Source organism: Castor canadensis, chromosome 12 (genome assembly GCF_047511655.1).
Source record: "Castor canadensis chromosome 12, mCasCan1.hap1v2, whole genome shotgun sequence".
NCBI classification, from domain to species: Eukaryota; Metazoa; Chordata; class Mammalia; order Rodentia; family Castoridae; genus Castor; species Castor canadensis.
Genome location: NC_133397.1, coordinates 39155372 through 39177499, shown reverse-complemented (window position 1 = coordinate 39177499; position 22128 = coordinate 39155372). Strand labels below are relative to the sequence as shown.

Here is a 22128-nt window from a genome sequence, read left to right as displayed (position 1 = left end):
ACTATTCTGCCCTTATCTCTAATTTTGTTGAAGACAGAGTATGAGCAATAATAGGAAGGACCAAGGGTTTTTGCTAGTTGAGATAAGGATAGCTATACAAGGAGTTGACTTGCATTGATTTCTTGTGCATGTGTGTTACCTTCTAAGTTAATTCTTCTCAAACTAACCTTTTCTCTAGTTCCTGGTCCCCTTCTCCTATTGGCCTCAGTTGCTTTAAAGTATCTGTTTTAGTTTCTCTGCATTAAGGGCAACAAATGCGATCTAGTTTTTTGGGTGTCTTACCCATCCTCATACCTTCCTTGTATGTTCTCGCTTTATCATGTGATCAAAGTCCAGTACCCTTGTTGTGTTTGCCCTTGATCTAATGTCTGCATATGAGGGAGAACATACAAGTTTTGATCTTTTGGGCCAAGCTAACCTCACGCAGAATGATGTTCTCCAATGCCATCCATTTACCGGTGAATGATAACATTTCGTTCTTCTTCATGGCTGCATAAAATTCTGTTGTGTATAAATACCACATTTTCTTAATCCATTCATCAGTAGTGGGGCATTTTGGCTGTTTCCATAACGTGGCTATTGTGAATAGTGCTGCAATCAACATGGGTATGCAGGTGCCTCTGGAGTAGCCTGTGTCACATTCTTTTGGATATATCCCCAACAGTGGTATTGCTGGATCATATGGTAGATCAATGTTTAGCTTTTTAAGTAGCCTCCAAATTTTTTTCCAGAGTGGTTGTACTAGTTTACATTCCCACCAGCAGTGTAAGAGGGTTCCTTTTTCCCCCCGGTATCCTTGCCAACACCTGTTGTTAGTGGTGTTGCTAATGATGGCTATTCTAGCAGGTGTGAGGTGGAATCTTCCTGTGGTTTTTTTTTTTTCTTTTATTATTCATATGTGCATACAAGGCTTGGGTCATTTCTCCCCCCTGACCATACCCCCTCCCTTACCATCCACTACGCCCCCTCCCTCTCCCTCCCCACCCCCTCAATACCCAGCAGAAACTATTTTGCCTTTATTTCTAATTTTGTTGTAGAGAGAGTATAAGCAGTAATAGGAAGGAACAAGGGGTTTTGCTGGTTGAGATAAGGATAGCTATACAGGGCATTGACTCACATTGATTTCCTGTGCGTATGTGTTACCTTCTAGGTTAATTCTTCTTGATCTAACCTTTTCTCTAGTTCCTGGTCCCCTTTTCCTATTGGCCTCAGTTGCTTTTAAGGTATCTGCTTTAGTTTCTCTGTGTTAAGGGCAACAAATGCTAGCTAATTTATTAGGTGTCTTACCTATCCTCACCCCTCCCTTGTGTGCTCTTGCTTTTATCATGTGCTCATAGTCCAATCCCATTGTTGTGTTTGCCCTTGATCTAATGTCCACATATGAGGGAGAACATACAATTTTTGGTCTTTTGGGCCAGGCTAACCTCACTCAGAATGATGTTCTCCAATTCCATCCATTTACCAGCGAATGATAACATTTCGTTCCTCTTCATGGCTGCATAAAATTCCATTGTGTATAGATACCACATTTTCTTAATCCATTTGTCAGTGGTGGGGCATCTTGGCTGTTTCCATAACTTGGCTATTGTGAATAGTGCCGCAATAAACATGGGTGTGCAGGTGCCTCTGGAGTAACCTGTGTCACAGTCTTTCGGGTATATCCCCAAGAGTGGTATTGCTGGATCAAATGGTAGATTGATGTCTAGCTTTTTAAGTAGCCTCCAAATTTTTTTCCAGAGTGGTTGTACTAGTTTACATTCCCACCAACAGTGTAAGAGGGTTCCTTTTTCCCCGCATCCACACCAACACCTGTTGTTGGTGGTGTTGCTGATGATGGCTATTCTAACAGGGGTGAGGTGGAATCTTAGCGTGGTTTTAATTTGCATTTCCTTTATTGCTAGAGATGGTGAGCATTTTTTCATGTGTTTTTTGGCCATTTGAATTTCTTCTTTTGAGAAAGTTCTGTTTAGTTCACTTGTCCATTTCTTTATTGGTTCATTGATTTTGGGAGTATTTAGTTTTTTGAGTTCCCTATATATTCTGGTTATCAGTCCTTTGTCTGATGTGTAGCTGGCAAATATTTTCTCCCACTCTGTGGGTGTTCTCTTCAGTCTAGAGACCATTTCTTTTGTTGAGCAGAAGCTTTTTAGTTTTATGAAGTCCCATTTATCTATGCCATCTCTTAGTTGCTGTGCTGCTGGGGTTCCATTGAGAAAGTTCTTGCCTATACCTATTAATTCCAGAGTATTTCCTACTCTTTCCTATACCAACTTTAGAGTTTGGGGTCTGATATTAAGATCCTTGATCCATTTTGAGTTAATACTGGTATAGGGTGATAAACATGGATCTAGTTTCAGTTTTTTGCAGACTGATAACCAGTTTTCCCAGCAGTTTTTGTTGAAGAGGCTGTGTTTTTTCCATTGTATATTTTTAGCGCCTTTGTCAAAGATAAGTTGGTTATAGTTGTGTGGCTTCACATCCGGGTCTTCTATTCTGTTCCACTGGTCTTCATGTCTGTTTTTGTGCCACTACCATGCTGTTTTTATTGTTACTGCTTTGTAATATAGTTTGAAGTCGAGTATTGTGATACCTCCAGCGTTGTCCTTTTTACTGAGTATTGCCTTGTCTATTCATGGCCTCTTGTGTCTCCATATAAATTTAATAGTAGATATTTCAATCTCTTTAATGAATGTCATTGGATTTTGATGGGAATTGCATTAAACATGTGGATTACTTTTGGGAGTACAGACATTTTTACTATGTTGATTTTACCAACCCATGAGCATGGGAGATTTCTCCACTTTCTATAGTCTTCCTCAATCTCTTTCTTCAGAAGTTTATAGTTTTCCTTGTAGAGGTCGTTGACGTCCTTTGTTAAGTTTACACCTAGGTATTTGATTTTTTTTGAGGCTATTGTAAATGGAATTGTTTTCATATATTCTTTCTCAGTTTGTTTGTTATTAGTGTATAGAAATGCTAATGATTTTTTTATGTTGATTTTATATCCTGCTACCTTGCTATAGTTTTTGATGGTGTCTAGGAGCTTTTGAGGTCTTTATGGTATAGGATCATATCGTCTGCAAATAGGGATATTTTGACAGTTTCTTTACCTATTTGTATTCCTTTTATTCCTTCTTCTTGCCTAATTGCTCTGGCTAGGAATTCCAGTACTATGTTGAATAGGAGTGGAGATATTGAGCACCCTTGTCTAGTTCCTGATTTTAGAGGGAATGGTTTCAGTTTTTCACTGTTAAGTATAATGCTGGCTGTAGGTTTGTCTTATATAGCTTTTATAATGTTGAGGTACTTTCCTTCTATTCCTAGTTTTCTAATGGTGTTGGATCTTATCAAGTGGTTTTTGTCTTTGCTTCTGTTAATGTGGTTTATTACGTTTATTGATTTTCGTATGTTGAACCACCCCTGCATTCCTGGGATGAAGCCTCCTTGGTCATGGTGAATGATCTTTTTGATGTGTTGTTGAATTCGGTATGCCATTATTTTATTGAGGATTTTTGCATCAATGTTTATTAAGGAGATTGGCCTATAGTTCTCCTTTTTGGAGTTGTCTTTGCCTGGTTTTGGAATAAGTGTAATACTGGCTTCATAAAATGTGTTAGGTAGTTTTTCTCCCCTTTCTATTTCGTGGAACAGTTTAAGGAGGGTTGTTATCAGTTCTTTTTTAAAAGTCTGATAGTATTCAGCAGAGAATCCATCAGGTCCTGGACTTTTCTTTTTCGGGAGACTTTTGATTGCTGCTTCAGTTTCATTTTGTGTTATAGATCTGTTTAGGTGATTAATATCATCTTGGTTTGGTTTTTGATGATCAAATGTAACTAGAAATCTGTCCATTTCTTTAAGATTTTTGAATTTATTTGAATATAGGTTCTTGAAGTAGTCTCTGATGATTTCCTGGACTTCCATGGTATTTGTTGTTATCTCCCCTTTTGCATTCCTGATTCTACTAACTTGGGTTTTTTCTCTCCTCATTTTAGTCAGGTTTGCCAGGGGTCTGTTGATCTTGTTTATTTTTTCAAAGAACCAACTTTTTGTTTCATTAATTCTTTGTATGGTTTTTTTGGTTTCTATTTCATTGATTTCAGCTCTTATGTTTATTATTTCTCTCCTTCTATTTGTTTTGGGATTTGCTTGTTCTTGTTTTTCTAGGAGTTTGAGATGTATCATTAGGTCATTTATTTGAGATCTTTCAGTCTTTTTAATAAATGCACTCATGGCTATAAACTTTCCTCTCAGGACGGCCTTTGCTGTGTCTCATAGGTTCCGGTAGGTTGTGTTTTCATTTTCATTGACTTCCAGGAACTTTTTAATTTCCTCTTTTATTTCATCAATGACCCATTGTTCATTAAGCAATGAGTTATTCAGTTTACAGCTGTTTGCATGTTTTTTGTCTTTATTTTTGTTGTTGAGTTCTAGTTTTATTGCATTGTGATCAGATAGAATGCATGGTATAATTTCTACTTTCTTATATTTGCTGAGGCTTGCTTTGATCCCTAGGATGTGATCTATTTTGGAGAAGGTTCTGTGGGCTGCTGAGAAGAATGTATATTGTGTAGAAGTTGGGTGAAATGTTCTGTAGACATCAACTAGGTCCATTTGATCTATAGTATATTTTAGATCTAGGATTTCTTTATTGATTTTTTTGTTTGGATGACCTATCTATTGATGATAATGGGGTGTTAAAATCTCCCATGACCACTGTGTTGAAGTTAATAGATGCTTTTAGGTCCTTCAGGGTATGTTTGATGAAATTGGGTGCATTGATATTGGGTGCATATAGGTTGATAATTGTTATTTCCTTTTGGTCTATTCCCCCTTTTATTAGTATGGAATGTCCTTCTTTATCTTGTTTGAAGTCTACTTTGTCAGAGATAAGTATTGGTACTCCTGCCTGTTTTCGGGGGCCATTGGTTTGGTAAATCTTCTTCCAGCCTTTCATCCTAAGCCTATGCTTATATTCTGTCGGTAGGATGGGTCTCCTGTAAGCAACAAATTGTTGCATCTTCCTTTTTAATCCAATTCATCAAACGGTGCCTTTTGATGGGGGAATTAAGTCCATTAACATTAAGTGTTAGTACTGATAGGTATGTGGTGATTCCTGTCATTTAGTTGTTTTAGTTGTTTGAAGGTTTGATTGTGTGTACCTAAATCGAGGTTACTCTCTACTTTCTTGCTTTTTCTTTTCCTGTTGTTTGGTGCAGCCTGCCCTTTCATGGTTATGTTGGGTTCTACTTTCTGTGTGCAGAATCTCTTGAAGAATCTTTTGTAGTGGTGGCTTTGTGGTCACATATTGTTTTAGTTTCTGCTTATCATGGAAGACTTTTATTGCTCCATGTATTTTGAATGATAGTTTTGCTGGGTAGAGTATCCTAGGGTTGAAGTTATTTTCATTCAGTGCCTGGAAGATCTCACCCCAAGCTCTTCTTGCTTTTAATGTTTCTGTTGAGAAGTCTGCTGTAATTTTGATGGGTTTACCTTTGTATGTGATTTGTTTTTTCTCTCTTAAAGTGTTCAATATTCTTTCTCGAGTCTCTGTATTGGTTGTTTTAATGATAATATGCCGTAGGTGGTTCTATTTTGGTCTGGTCTGTTTGGTGTTCTGGAGGCCTTTTGCATCTGTATGGGCATAGATTTCTCTAGATTTGGGAAATTTTCTGTAATTATTTTGTTGAATATATTATGCGTTTCCTTTGCTTGCACCTCTTCTTCTTCTTCAATTCCCATGATTCTCAGGTTTGCTGTTTTGGTGGAGTCAGTGAGTTCTTGCATTTTCTTTTCACAGGTCTTGAGTTGTTTAATAGTTCTTTAGTTTTTTCTTTAATTACTATTTCATCTTCGAGTCCTGAGATTCTGTCTTCTGCTTGTTCTATTCTGCTGGGTTGGCCTTCCATTTTGTTTTACATTTCTGTTTTGTTCTTTTTTCTGAGGTTTTCCATATCCTGAGTCTGTTCTTCTTTAATTTTGTCTATTTTCGTCCTGAGTTCATTTATCTCTTTATTAATTGTGTTCTTTGTTTCACTTTCGTGTTTATACAGTGCTTCTATGGTTTCTTTTATTTCTTCTTAAGCTTTCTCAAATTCTCTATTTTTGTTGTCTTGGAATTTCTTGAGTGTCTCTTGTACATTTTGGTTGACCATATCCAGTATCATCTCTATAAAATTCTCATTGAATACTTGGAGGATTTCATCTTTCAGATTATTCTTGTGGGCGTCATTGGGTTCTTTTGCATAGTTTATTTTCGTTTTGTTGCAGTCTGAATCTGAATATCTGTTTTTTTCATTTCCCTCTGGTTCCAGTATTAATTTTTTGCTGTGGGGAAACTGGTTTCCCTGTTTTTTCTGTCTTCCCATCATTGCCCTTGGTATTGTTACTGTCCCTGTACTATGTGCAATTAAGTATTTTCTAGCTTTTAGTAATAACAATGGTGATATTTAGAATGGAAGGGTGAGATTAGAGGGAAAGCAAAGAAGTTTAAAAAAAAGGGAAAAGCAAATAAGTAAAAAAACCAAAACAAACATGCAAAAAAACAGTGTCAAAGATATAAACAGGGAGAGATAGTGTACTAATTAACAGTAAGCTAAATAGGCATTGGAGAGACAGGATAAAAAAAATCTCCAAGTTCAAATGCAATAAAGTTTCAGTCTTAATAATTTTGGTGTTAGTCCCTCAGCCTCCAATCCTGGAGACGGTGTCTCAGAAGTAGTTCTGTCGTTGTCTCATCAAAGGGGAAAAAAGAGAAAGCACAACAAAGTGTCCCAAGTTCAAATGCAGTACAGTTTTCAGTAAGTTTTTCAGCATGCAGATGTAGTTCGGTTGTTGTCTCATCAAAGGAAGAGGAAAAAAAACAGAGAGACTGGAGACAGCTTTGTGAATATCTATCTGAGGCTGCAGCTAACCTGCCCACTGTTGTCAGCCAGCTGTTGTTGCAAGCTTTATTGATTGCAGATCTCAGGAGTGAGTTTAACTCTCACCTAGCCCCTCAGGCTTTGTTTACTTAGAGTTCTCCTGGGCTCCACTGCCACTGTTACAAGCTTTGCCCTTTCCAAGCACACTAGGGGAGGTGGCACTACACACACCTTCTCTGGCTGGCTTGTTTATTTACAATTCACGTGGGGAGTGTCTCTTTCCCCCCTCCAGTGGAGTTTTCCTCACACCACTGCTTTTCCCACTCCTGGTTGCTGGGCAGGTGACATCACTCCTGCCTTCTCTGGCCAGCTTGTTTATTTACATTTCTGTGAGGGGTTGCCCCCTCCCCCCTTTGGTGCTCAGGGCGCCCCACCTTCTTTGCTATGTGTCTTTTTTACTGTTGTTATTTATTATTCAGTTTGGTTTTTTTTCTCTTTTTTTCCCTGGGTAGGGGTTGGTCTGTCCAGGGGGTATGCTGATCTGGCCCAGGGTTGTCTATGGGAGTACCACATGCTGCTTAGCTCACCTGGTGGTCTACATCTTCCCGAGCAGTCTGGGAGCTGGCGTCTGGCGGTGTGGGAGCCTTCCTGGTTTCTCCGTTTACCGTGGAGTGGGGATGCTGTGAGTGGGCTGGGGGTGTGGAGGAGTCAGGGTTTTGTCTCTTCTCAGTGGTTTCTCCTGTAAGGTGTATCTGCAGCATCTCTTCAAGATTTTATTTTAGGAAGCACGCTTTCTGCTTCCTCCCTCTAGTTGCCATCTTGGAATCTCCCCAGAGCATCTCAGTTTCCTTTTTTAACTAAGATGTATTTAGTTTAACTTTTTTATGGCTATAGAAAATGCCTTGATTTAAAAATTATTGCTTGCAGTCATTGCTAGAATATCTTTAATTTTTTGTTACAACTTTTTGTCTTAGCTGTAAATTTTCTGGGCTTTTTCTGTGTGCTTTGTTAGAAATTCTACTAGACAAAAGTGATAAAATTCTACTTTCTTTTTTAAGCCATAAATAAAGCCATAGATAAAGTTGAAGAAAGCCATAGATAAAGCTCAAATCTGCTTTTTCTCAAGATGACGTTTAAATATTTTTTTAGTTGTAGAAACTACAAAAAGTACACATTTTGCACTTTGTAAATTGTGGACTCATGAATGTAAACAAAATAAATTAGATATTGTGTTTAAAGACATCGAAACTCAATTCAGTTATTTAAATATAGCTGATCCTTTATATATAGAAAAATATCAGGTCATGAGTGTATAATCTGTCCTTTTCCTAACTATTAAAACATAAAGAAGCTATTTCTTTGGTTGATTCCTAAGAAAGCTCCAAGCATGCTGTAAAGGTGTAAAGTGGAAGATTGCTGCGTACTTATCCTTAGCTGTGGTTTCCCAATAAGGTGCTGTGGATTAGGAATGAGAAGCATGACCTGGAGCTTTGAGCCTCTGTTTGTCTCCAGATTTTTTCCCTTTACTCCATTCAGCAAAAAACTGAATTGACAAGTGCTACCATCCTACCTTAGAAATTATAATTCAGTAGTATTCTCTCCTTTATTTTCCCCAAAATCATCCCATAAAGCAGTGTTCAAGTACATTGGGAGGTGACGGTATTGGGTAATTACTGAATTATTCAGTAGACTGTTTGAAAGGGAAGTATTGCATAGCAGAACTAGAATTCTACATTCTAGGTTAATTTTGATATTTTGGTGGTTTTATTCCCTTGGGTGAATTGCCTAACTTTTCAGTTTTCTGGTTTGCAAAAATAATGGTGGTAATCATACTAATAAGATTATTATGGAAGCTAAATATGTTATTACTATATATCAGTGAGTCTAAAATATTACCAATTTAAAGACCCTGTTATACATATATATATTTAAGAAAAAAATCCTGTTATTAAATATGTCATTTTACTTTCTTATCACATAGAACTTTTTGAAGTATTGAGAATAAATTTTTTTCATATATTATTCTTGTGCACACTTAAAAAGTATTATCTAAGGAAGATTGGCAAGCTATTTCTGAAACTTTATACGTATTCAAAGACTGAGTTGAGGGTTAACTCAGGAAATTTCTAACAAACGAATGCTTGGGACTTAGCTGTGGACTTGCTCAAAGCTTGTCACACCAGCCTTCTGTTCTGAAATAGCTTTCATCTATTCTGAGGATTGAATAGAATAGATGCTTTAGTGCTTTGCTGCAAACTACTTGTTATTTAGGCTGCTTTTTTGCAACAATGTATTACAGTGAAAATTTATTAATAGAGAAGTTGTGTTCTAATTGAAACTAAACATATTATAAAGCAGTGTGATACAAAAGTAGGAATAGATATCAATAAATACAATAGAAAATGCCAATGCAGTGCCAAAGCATGGCAAAATAATGGGAAGAAAATATGGTTTAATGATCCAGAATTTATGGATTCTAGTACATGTTGTTGTACATTTATATATACAAAATGCTTTTCCCTACAGAGCTACTTTAAAATTCCTTATAACGTATCTGTAGTAAAAGTCTTAGCCCTCTTTAAAGCAAAACATTTTTGGTGAAATTAGAATGTGTCTTGTTATAACTATATACTTTGTTAAGAATAATACTAAATTATATTAAATGCTTTTGAGGAAATGCTTCTGGAAGCATTTTAAATAGTACTGAATCACCTGAAAAAGACTGAGAAAATTATCTATATTCCATTATCCAGTAATAAAAGTCATTATTGCATTGGTAAACATGATCCAGATTTGTCTTTGTTATGTATGTATGTTTGCTATATAATTTAACATTTATGGGAATCTGTCTTTTCCTTCACTAATGTGTTACAAATATCATTTTTAAGGACTGGTGGTAGGTATTTTATTGTGTGTGTATACTTTATGGTTCACTTTCTGAATGTGGGTTGTTTTTGTCAGAGGTACTAAAGCACATGATCTTACCTATCAAAACCAACTGCTAGTTATCCTTAATATTTATTTTTGAAAAATAATAGTGATTTATTTTTGAAAAATAATAGTGTACTGTCTTATACTTTTGTTTATATCTTTGGAATGTGTGTTTTGTCCCCTTAAGAAAATGATTCTCATTTTAACTTTATGCAGTCTACCTTTAGTAGTTTATTCTCAAATCCTGTTTGTGAATTGGACATACTCATTTCCTAGCACTTTGAAATGAGCTAATTAGAGCTCTCCCTTTTCTTTTCCCTGGGTTCAAAGTCAAGGCTGAGAACTTGGCTTTCGAGTGGAAGAAAAGATAAGTAACTCAGAGGACAAGGCAAGGAAGGGTTACTGAAGATGAGCACAGTTAAAATCAGGAACTCTGAGACTTGTTGGTATGTCCCAAGCAGCCAGCCAGCATGCATGGTGGTTATGAAAAGGTGAATTCATAACCTGCCTCCTAAGCGTAGATCTTAAAAAAATTATTGGCAATGTTCTTTCTGTGTAGAGATGACTTAGAGATATCACAGTAGTTAAATGAGCTTTCAGGTCTTTCTTTATAGCTAATTTTCCATCACAAATTTTATTTTATTTTCGTACCTATCATTTTGTTAGCAATCCAGTGAGACAGAGGAGGAGAAATGGTCTGACAGTGATTGGTGAGAGGCCACGATGATGGTGGTAGAGTCACTGCCTCCACAGGACATGGTATGGTACTAAGAGCATAGACCTTAAAAGCTGTACAGTTCTGGGTTTGAACCTCACCTGTGTTCCCTGCTAGCTGTGTGACTTTGGGCAAGTTTCTTAATCTTTCTGAGGTTCAGTTTTCTAATGAGTAAAATGAGACTAATAATCCCAGCTTCTCAGGTTTCTGTGGGTCAAATGAGATTTTTATAATGTACTGAATAATAGTTCAACATAGTGGTTAAGAATCTGGGCTCTTGACTTAGATTGAATGTACAGATCCCACCTCTGTCACTTACTGGTTGCATAACTTCACTAAATTACCTGACTTCTCTGTAGTACTTGTTTCCTCAGCTGTTATCTGGAATAATAGTAGGTTTGTTGTGAAAATTAAAGAAATTAATACACATGTATTCTTATTAGTTAGTATTAATGCTTGTTGTTGTCTGATTCTATAAACTGTTAACACTGGGTAGCTAATAAGAAGTCTCCTTTAATGCTGAGATGGTTCTACACTGTGTGTTTAGTAGGATGTAACTTCAACAACTCTCTCATCCCTTGATTATCACTGAAATTTGTTGTTCTTGGATGTGAAGTACTATTGATTTCCAATTACCTCACATTGCTCAGTGGTATGTTTTCTTACAAGATAGAAAAATTCCTTTTAAAATTGAAACCCTGAAAACCCTGGAAACCCTGACTCAGACAATTCACTGATTTCCGTAGTGGTGGAGCCAGAAGGTCTTGAATACTTTCAACTCCCCCCATTCTATTTCTTTTTTGCTGAGAAGGGTCTAGGAGTGTGACATGTGTTTGTTTTCATTCTAGCCATGGATTTTGTAGGCATGTAAGAAAAATTATTTTTCTACCTAGTTTTACCATGAAAGTTAACTAAATTATTTGTGTTTGAATATGTTTCTAAATAGTGCTTTTCCTTTTAGGAGATACAGTAGACTAGTAAAATAATATTTTTTCCATTTCTTTCATAGATGAGTTGTCAGAGAAATTTAATTTCTCACACTTGTTTCTTGTTGAGATTCATTCCCTTTTACTGGGCTGGAGGCATGTCTCAAGTGGTAGAGTGCCTGACTAGCAAGTGTGAGAATCCAAACCCCAGTAATGCAAAACATATAGGCAGACAACCCCAAAACCCTCATTCCCATTAACTTGTGAAATTATATTTAAATCATGAGTATTTAGAGGTGAATTAATGCCAATTTTAGTAAGTTCTTTAATTCAAATTTTATTGTAATATCCAGTGGGTTTGCTGCTGCATTTTAAGTGTTTTTATACCACTCATTTAATTCTCAAGTTTAACCCCCCATTATTGTATTTACATTTTATAGGTAGGAAGCTAAACTGCAGACTAATATGGATTAAAGAATTAGTGGAAAGGAGACTTACGTACAAGTTATCTGATTTTAAATCTTATGCTGTTTCTAGTTTTCTGTGCTATCTTTTCACCTTTCCATTGTTCGGATATCCCTGCCTGTTACTAGAAAGTTTGACTTGGGAATAGTTTCATAACACTCTAAATTTTGCCTTTTTCCTTCTCAAACACAAGCAAGCTAGCAAGAAAGAAATAAAAAAAAAGAAACTTCTGAACATGTCTTAATTTATGTAAGATTGATTAGTCTTCATGGTTTTCAGCATTAATCTCAAGTCAGCCAGGTGCCAGTGGCTCACACCTGTAATCCTAGCTACTTGGGAGGAACAGGTATCAAATAGTTCAAGAGACTCCCATCTCCAAAATAACCAGAGCAAAATGGAGTAGAGGTGTGGCTCAAGTGGTAGAGTGCCTGCTTTTCCAGGGCAAAGCCCTAAATTCAAACCCTAGTGCCACCAAAAAAAAAAAAAAAAAAGAAAAGAAAGAAAGAAATTCCCAAGTCATGTATTTTATAATGTTGGAGTTGGAATATCCTCAGATCTAGTCCAACTCCTTGTCTAGAAGGAATCTGGGACCCAATGATGAAGTCATGCAGAATTTCTTTATAAGCCCTAAAACTCCTTCAAACAGTTTTTTAAATTAAGGTGGCAGAATGTAACACTTCTTGAATTTTTCATCTTCTTCAATTCAGTATGAACCTAATTTGTCTCAGTGCAAGGTTGAAACTAACTAACAATTTCATTTACTGGTCAGGTTTTAAAGGGCAGCATTCAGGAGGAGAGGCTCTTACCAGAACCCTCGTTATGTAATGAGAGTATATGCCATGAGCTCTCACCGTAGCAACTGGCAAAAAAAAAGTCATTGAGGGCTAACACACTTTCATATTATTAGGAGGAAAGGGGAGATCTCTTCACCAGTCTGACATGCTGTCCTGTGGATATGATCTTGCTGGAGAAATAGAATGAATGTTACAGAATGAAAGTGGCATGATCAGGAAGGAAGGGGTTCAAAGGGAGAGCTTGACTTCTAGCTTTCCAGTTGTGCTTCCTGTCAGCTGAGGAATAATTTGTACAGGGCTAATTTATGTGCTGATTGTGTGTTTGTTTGGTCCATCTCAGCATGAGGTTTATATCTCTTCCCACTTCCCTTAAATAAGCTACGTTTAGGTTAAGGGGTCATACCTTTGTTTCCTCTAACAGAGCATGGGGGCTCATGTTTCCATGATTAGCATAGGTATGATGTAGGAATAAAGAAACATATTATTCACTTATATAAATTCTAAACACATAATCACAAGTTCAAAGCTCGTAAATGAAGGGGTGATCGTTTGCTTTATCAATGATTTCTTTGCACTGTAAAAATTTCACTTTGTAGTCCCTTATGTTAGTGAACGCCTGTGTTGCATTCAAAATGAAATTTGACTTCAGAAAACTCAGTTTAAGAGCAGATTATCCTGAATCCACCTACACATAATCATCATTTTTGTGTTCAAATGCTCAGTTGAATGTCCCACAGAAACAGTGAAGAGTTCCATATATGCCCTTTGGTATAAAATGCCTGAATTTGGTGTGCTAGAAAACTGTGCTATTCTTTAGAAATTTAAGATTATCTTTCTTCACCAGATAAGTACAACTTAGTATATTGATAGAATTAACCTTTATAGATTCAGATTTTCTTTTCATTAAGTAAACAATGGATATTCATCCTGAACTAAACTAAACTAAACTGAAAGTTTCTCAGTCTGGAATTGTAGATTGCAAATACAACTCTGAAATTAAATATATTCAGGTTATACAAATATATGTAAACTAAGGAAGTATGGTCTATAAGTAGAAAACTTGGAGGAACAAGAGTCAATTACATGAAAATTTTCTTTCCTTCTCCTTAGCCTTCAAGCTTTGAAGCATACTTAAGAAAACAGTGTTTAACCATGAAAAAATCCCTTTGTCAAGACTCAGGTCTTAACAAAGTTTGTGGCTCTTGTGCTACTTTGCATAAGAGATGAATATGGAAATATATTTCAGCCTTTTTGCAGGATAAGGTGAAGCAAAGAAAATGGCCCTGCTGAGTATTTCAAAGAGCCCTTGTGTGGGTATTTCAACTTGAAAGGAGATTAGTATTGGAAGTCTGTGATCATGTCAAACGTTTGTAATTGAAAGTGGCTGCTGAAACGAATTCTTTACGTAACTTGATGTTAGAAGTCTTGCTGATGATGAGGTAAGTGGATTGAGTTGGAAATGACCTGTTTGTCATTGCTTGAACTACTAAGCCAGGAAACTTGTTACCTGGAAAGAGACTTTAAAAAGCATCAACACTGAGAAGTGTTTGATAATTCAAGTCTAAGAGGCTCTTTGAAAAGTACAGAAGGAATATATGCATAGGAATATATACCCTTGAATTTTGCTATTAATGTTGTCTCTTGCCATAGTTAAAATGGAACCTTTTGGTACTTTTGTAGCCATATATTATAAAATGATTTTTGCCCAACTCTAAGCCTAGGCATCTCTAGTACATACCTCATATAGAAAGTCTTATTCTCTGAGCTGGTTTTGATCCTTTTGCTTATATTTCTATCCTTTGAAATCAAGGTTTAGAACTTCTGGGGGAAGTTTGTGGATTGTCATAGCTCCTTCCTATACTTCTCAATGTAAATTAAAAATATACTATAAAAATTCTTTTGGACTTGCAAATGAAAAAAACATACTCTGATTGGCTGCCTAACAACATCTATTACATCTGCATACTAACGAATGAACACTTCTACCAGGCAGTTTCTGAGTGATGTGCAGCTTTTGGAAAACAACAGTGAACAGGAATTGTTTTTCTTAGAGGATTTTATTTGCTTATCCAAGGTAGTAGAGGAACATTAAATGATTTTTGATGGATTTTATTTTCTTGGAGTACCTTCTACAACCTGAAATTCAGTTGGTTATTGTGCTACAGGATGGGTGCACTGACTTTGTCAAAAGAATGAGCAAGAATTTCATTTGACTGTGGTTTGTTAGTTCACAATACTCATGGATATCTGGATCTCTAATCTTGGCTTTTTATAACTGTAATCCTAGGCATTCGCTCACTATGAGAACACTTCTGTTTCTCTTTTTTTCTTTTTATTTGTTCATTTGAAAAGCCTTTCAAAAGGAATCAAAGCCTGCATGTGATTATAGCTATCAGTAGCACTTAAACTAACTGCTGAGATGAAACTTTTCTTTTTGGACCCTGCTAATTTCACGTATCAGTAGAAAAAGAATACCCTTCCCACCTCTTAAAAAGCCTGAGTTTGCTAATTGGTAGCTGCCTTTTGGATTGAGCCAGATTCCTTAAGGACAGCATTTGATAGAATAATTTTTGACATTTTAATTTGACAAGAAACAATTCAGGGAAATGACTTAGACATGTTCTTGAAGTGGAGTCTTCTCTTGCTATGATCACATCCTTAGTGCAGGGAATGCCTTTGAAGGTCAGCCACACTTTATAAACCCTGTGATCCATCTCATATGAGAGTTCAAGCCATTTGGTAGGTGTTTTTGTAGGAGCGTCACGTAAAAGACTTACATTGTGTAAAGATTTTTTATCCTGTACCTTTAGGATTTGGAAGGTAATGCAGTACATTCTAATCTTTGTGATGAAAAACACAATTTTCCAGAACAACAATAGATTTTGGTATAAATTGTATACATTTTCTGCCCTTTTTCTTTAATTATGATATAGCCTACATCTTTTTTCCCCTCCCCATTTTGAAGGGCTGGGGGATTGAATCCAAGGTCTCAGCTGTGCTCAGCAAGTACTGTGCCCCTGAGCTACTTTAGTCTAAGTCTTTCTAGTTAAGAAGTATTATTTATTTTCAGAGTCCCACATATACTTGAAAATGGTAGAATAAACTAATTTTAATTACAAGGGTTTTTGTGTGTTTTGAATCTCTATATAATGGAAAACTTATATTTTAAACCATGAAGTTAAAGCTTGAAGCAAATATACATATATATAAGCATGCATACTAATTTATTTCTGAAAAAAAAACTTTCTTAGGAATCACGTTTCTTCAAGAATTGCTGGGAATATTTAAATGGTCAAATTGGAAGCGAAGTAGAAGTTTTTATCTGGTAATAGAAGCCTGGATTCAAAGCCTGAAAAATAGATTCAAAGAGAAGAAAGTAACTTAGATTCTCTTTGTCTCTCTCTCTCTCTCTCTCTCTCTCTCTCTCTTCCCACTCTCTTTCTCTCTGTGTTTACAATATGTAAAGTTTTGCTTTTTATTCACGACTTGAGGTTAAAAATCAGTACTTTCAAGCTTGCTTCTGATGGTAGTGTTCATTCCATGAGAAGAAAATACATTTTGCTACTGATATAGCCTCCTGAGATTAGGGTGAGCAAATGATTCAGAGTAGCCTGCTTAGTGTTGATTGGTTGTATTCTGTTACTTCTTTACAAGCCATTATTATTTTGTATTGTAGTTAAAAAAAAAAAAGAAAGATAAATTTTAATGGATTTGCCAGTCATGTACATGTGTGTGCTAGCTAGCCTTTTTTCTTTTGCTTGCTCCCCGTACCTCCTTCTTCCCTCCCCTTTCCCCACTCCCTCTTCCTCTCTCTCTTTCTGTCACCCCCTTAACACACAGACACACACATGTTTGTTTTCCTTCCTCTCTCCTTTTACTTTTCTCCCATTTAAATATGGGGAAAAGGTTAATGTCTTTGGTTATAATTATGAAATGCCTATAGCTATAAATAACTTATTTTATGATGAGTTATAATTCTTTAATTTATTTTTAGTAAATTCATTTATTACATTTAGCAATCTGTTGGTTAAAATTGCTCAAAGAAGAAATACCACTATTCAATTTTTCTCTGAGAAAAAGGTCTTAAGAATAAATGTGTAGCATATCATACACATTCAGGTTTGTATTCTAATACTATTTTTGTTTTTTAATTTTCAAATGAAAATGATGTTGGCACATGACTATTCACTAGTATGTGATATGCTACATTAATACTATTTTAGAGATTATAATGCTATTTATAATTATAATTTTCCGAAATTGGAGTTTGAAAACTTGAAATTAACAGGAAAAAATTATTGGAGCCCTTTGATATAAAATATATTTAAGACATTAAGTTATTTAAAATTTACTTTGGAATGGAGACTTCATACCTTATATCAAATTTAGGGAAAATAAGATAATCTTTAAAGTTCTTTGAGCCATTGTGCATAGTTGCTGTAGGAAGTGCTGTTCAGCACTGGGGATTCAGGAAGTCTGTAGTTTAAATTCCTCAGGATCAGATTATTTTACAGATTTTTCTTTGCATATGGTATTAAGTATGTACTAAGTGACAACTATAACTTTTCTTTCCTCTCTTTCCTTTGGGAATTTCATGAATATAGCTTTAGCTTTCTTCTGATTTGTGTTATTTTTATACTTATTCTTAATTTTCAAGAATATACTTGTTCTTAATTCCTTTAAGTTGAAGCAGTCTTTTGAACAATCTTCAAGTTTCTTTAGTATATTGTGTTTTAAAAGTTATATAAATATCTATTGGACATGATTTAAGAATTTGGGGCAGGAAACTTCAATAAGGGGTAGGGAGACGTAAGATTATACCAAAAAGTTCCATTTACTCATTTGTTGGTTTTAGGCATTTTTTTCCTGCCACTTATTGAAAAAAATATATTTGCCAAAAATTAGGTCCAACAGTTAGATTTTTAAATTACCAGAATATCAAAGGAGGAATTAGAAGATTTGGGTGATTTGAAGGGAGAATTGACTGAATGTGAATTTATTTTTAAGTTAATGGTCAGTAGTTTTGGTAAGCATAGTCTCTGTGCTTTGGCTTAATCAAGGAGATTGTATTGAGTGTCATTAGCCAAGTAATCCTAAGTGTCCTCATTTTGTTTGGTTTTTTTTTGTGGAGTGGAAGACTAATGGCTGTTAATTTGCCTCTGTATTTTCACTGGAGATTATGAGATAATTTGTGTCTGATTTATCCTAATCCTGCTTGTATTTTAGTTGAAAATGTAACAAATGTAAGTGCAGTGCCAAAACTGGCTGTGTCACATGCTTACCATTTGCGTGAATTCCACAATAAACTCTCCTTAACAACAGCATCACATTTTGTGTTTAGTTTTACTCATCTTTGATCTAAACATGAATGCAAATCCATTTTTATCCATGTTAATGAAAAAGCATCCCTCTATTTTAATATGCAAACAGAAGACAAGTTTTCTGGGAAGTCTTGAATGAAGTCAGCAGAGGGTCTAGAAAACAGATAGCAGATATGAAAATTATATCAAAGTAACTTGTTTTACAGAACTAGGAACATGCAAACAAAATGGCAAACAAGAAATTAAGTCAATTTAGAGATTTTTATTTGATATCTAATTTTAATTGAATGGTATTGAATACTTTTGTTTTCAAACTGTAGAATATGTGTGTGTGTGTGTTGTATGTCTAAAAGTACTGTTGGTCTATACAAATGTGGTTCTGTTAGTTGGCATTTTTTTCCTTTCTATACTTAATGTTTTAATTGGCCTTAGAAAAAGATCTGAAGTTACTTCAGCAGCTGCAGTGTTTACTTCTTCTTCTCTTCCTCCTCTACCTCCTCCTCCTTCTTTTTCCTCCTCCTCCTTCTTTTTCCTCCTCGTCCTTCTCTTCTTCCTCCTCCTCTCCCTCCCCTCACCTTCTTCTTCCATCTTCCTCCTCCTCCTCTTCCCTCTCCTCTTCCTCCTTTTTTTTTTTAAGGGAAGGTCTGACTGTGTAGCCCAAATTGGCCTCTAACTGTTGATTTTCCTGCTTCATCCCCAGCCTGGGATTGTGGCATGCACCACCTGCACCCAGCTTGCATAGTATTGAAGAACTGTGTTTACCAGACAAGAAAACATAAGCTCTACAAAGTTGTTTTAGGGTTAAAATAGGTACAAAATGTATGGCAAGTAAATAAATCTCACTGGTGTCATCAAGGACGGGGGTGTAAAAATATAAAGAAAAAAAGAGATAACTTCCTTGTGAGAGAATTAGAAGATCATGTATTAGAAGATTCTAGATACTTCCAAAGGCTCTCACATTGGCACTACTTTATGTTAAAATATTACTAACTTGAATTCAATTCCACTTGAATTTTTATTTGTGCTTCATCCTGTGAAGTATTGGAGGAAAACAGGTAGATGTGAAATATCAATCTTTGGTCTGCTCATCTCTTTGTATATTCCAGTAAAGTACAAAAGTCTAAATTAATACTAATTTGCTTTTTCCATGGATGGATTATATTGTTAACCATGCATTGCTGATCTGAGTGAATTCTCATTTATTTTGTTTCTGATGTATTTGATCAGACAGGTTGGTAGTGAGTGTCCTGCCCTGAACAAACACCTCATTTGCATACTTCTCTAGCAATCTCCAGCTTTGAGTATCTGTCAAACATATTTGTCATCTCTTACACTCAGATTAGAGGGGAAACACAGTAGAGCATTGTGCCAGTTTTTATTCTGGGAACAGAAATGTTAATTGACTGACTTTTACAGGCTACTTGAAAAAAATTGTCATTTTTGGGAAGATGTGTAGAAAGATGATTGGGAAGAGAGGCGTGGACAGAGGGATGCTTTCTAAATAAAAAGAAGTCTGGCCCAATGAGCCAGAAACTAGGTTTTTCTTTTTTAACTCTTGGTTTTATTACTTAGTTTTGGATGATCTTGGTCTGATTGCTTAATTCTTTGGGTCTCTGTTACTCCAAAAATAAGATTACTTATGGTCCAGACTTCCTCATAGAGCTATAGATATGAAAAGTGAGTTAGTTTGAATTAATAGATCTTGATGCATTTTCAGAAAGCTCTAAGTACGGTTATGCACTACATTGAGGACATTTTGTGCAAGGATGAACTGTATATACAACAGATCTCCTGTAGGACTATATTGTCTAGTGTCACTGTAGCCATCATAGTTTGTGAAGATATACTCTATGATGGCCACAAAATGACAAAGTTGCCTAATGATTCATTTCTCAAAACCTGTTCCCATCATCAGTCAACACATTACTGTATTATGCAAGTATAGGAGATTCATATTATTTACTTTAGAATAACCAAAAATGACCTTAAGAAAAATAATACCCACTTGTAAACTCAAAAAAAGAATTCTAGAGCCATTTTCTTCACTGCATAGGAAGCAGTAATTTGACCAAATTGTTATACAGATACAACGTAGGTGCCATTTTGCTTAGCTATTGTCCCTTTTTGTGAGAGTCTCAAGTTGAATGCTTTTCTGGGCAGCTGTTCCTTGGCACCACAGCCTCATTCTGCTGTTGGCATCTGGCATGGACTGATTTAACTGAGTCTGAGGTTTGCTCTTTTCAGAATATGCTCTCTAGGCAGCTTCTGTGTGGCTCTGTCATGACCACATGCTAATGCTGCCTTTTCTGCCTTCTAGCACCATGTGTGAGGCTAAGACATTCTGACATCTGCCATTTGGAACCTTTACTTGATGAAAAATGTCAAGATTTTCAGACAAGATGAAGACAGATATAACTGATCATCCTTCCTTGTGTTGGGAGTAGGCTGAGGGTATTTGTTCATGGATGGATTGTTGAATAGTAGAGTTCAGTTATTTTTAAGAAAGCCTACATGGACTTTGTATAGAAGATTTGGGTGTGTTTATATGTTCTTTTCTCCTTTGCACCTCTTTGATATGGTACTGATTTGCTGTTTGTGTAAGCAAAAGTTTAGTGTTAAAGAGATTGGCCTATAATTCTTCTTTTTGGATATGTCTTTGTCTGGTTTTGGGATGAGTGTAATACTAGTTTCATAGAATGAATTAGGCAGTATTCCTTCTCTTTTTATTTCTGGAAAAGTTTAAGGAGAGTTGGTATTAGCTCTTCTTTAAAGGTCTGATAAAATTCAGCAGACAATCCATTAAGTCCTGGACTTTCTTTTTTGGGAGACTTTTGCTGCTTCAATGTCATTTTGTGTTACAGATCTATTTAGGTGGTTAATATCCTCTTGGTTCAATTTTGGATGGTCATAAGTATCTAGAAATTTATCCATTTCTTCAAGATTTTAAAATTTATTGGAATATAGGTGCCCTGGATTTCCATGGTGTTTGTTGTTATCTCCCCTTTTGCATTTCTGATTTTACTGATTTAGGTTTTTTCCCTCCTCATTTTAGTCAGATTTGCCAGGGGTCTGTCAATCTTGTTTATTTTTTCAAAGAACCAGCTTTTTGTTTCATTGATTCTTTGTATGGTTTTGTTTTTGGCCTCTATTTCATTAATTTCGGCCCTTATTTTTATTATTTGTCTCTTTCTGCTTGTTTTGTGTTTTGCTTGTTCTTGTTTTTCTAGGAGTTTGAGATGTAGCATTAGGTCATTTATTTGAGATCTTTCTGTCCTTTTAATGTATGCACTCATGGCTATAAACTTTCCTCTTAGGACTGCCTTTGCTGTGTCCCATAGGTTCTGGTAGGTCGTGTTTTCATTTTCATTAACTTCCAGGAACCTTTTAATTTCCTCTTTTATTTCATCGATGACCCACTGATCATTGAGCAATGTGTTGCTCAGCTTCCAATTGTTTGCATATTTTCTGCTGTTGTTTTGTTGTTGAGTTCTAGTTTTAATGCATTGTGATCAGATAGAATGCAGGAGATAAAAAATATGGAATGCTTCATGGATTTGCATATCATTCTTGCACAGGGGCCATGCTAATCTCTGTATCGTTCCAGTTTTAGTATATGTGCTGCTGAAGCAAGCACTTTCTTTATCTTTTAAACTGGATCCTTCTTGTAATCACAGAGTGTGTGTTTTAGGTGATAAGTATAGCATGTCTTTATCTTAAGATTTGATGTTTTGGGTGTAGATAATAATTAAGGATTGAGTGTCACCTTGGAAATAAACTCTTAAAGTGGCTTTTACTTGAATCATACATACTTTATATTTACTTTATATCTATGCCAGATTTGAACTGTAGCTACCATCTTTGGTTCCTCCTAATTCAAAGTACAATAGATTTTCAACAAAGAAAGGATTGTATTGGTACATGAGCGATTTTTAAAAGCCCTGAGGTGAAAAGGTCTAATAAAATTAGGCAAAAATACCAAGATAAATCAAATATGTCTTTCAGCTGATATGTTCTTTGTAATCTTTATCATGGTGCATTAGTTATCTTTTTCCCATTAATCTGCAGAATGTATATCTTTCTAACATCTTTAATAAATATAGCATCAAAAGCCATAAG

The 22128-nt window shown here is 35.7% G+C and overlaps 1 protein-coding gene and 1 non-coding gene across 3 annotated transcripts in view; one reads left to right on the top strand and one right to left on the bottom strand.

Annotated features, from left to right (window-relative positions):
• Positions 1-22128, top strand: part of Srbd1 (S1 RNA binding domain 1) — a 227160-nt gene that overhangs the window by 110887 nt on the left and 94145 nt on the right. The gene's annotated exons all lie outside the window — the stretch shown is intronic.
• Positions 21543-21646, bottom strand: LOC141415171 (U6 spliceosomal RNA). Its single transcript, XR_012440184.1, has one exon. It is a non-coding gene; the product is annotated as a U6 spliceosomal RNA (small nuclear RNA).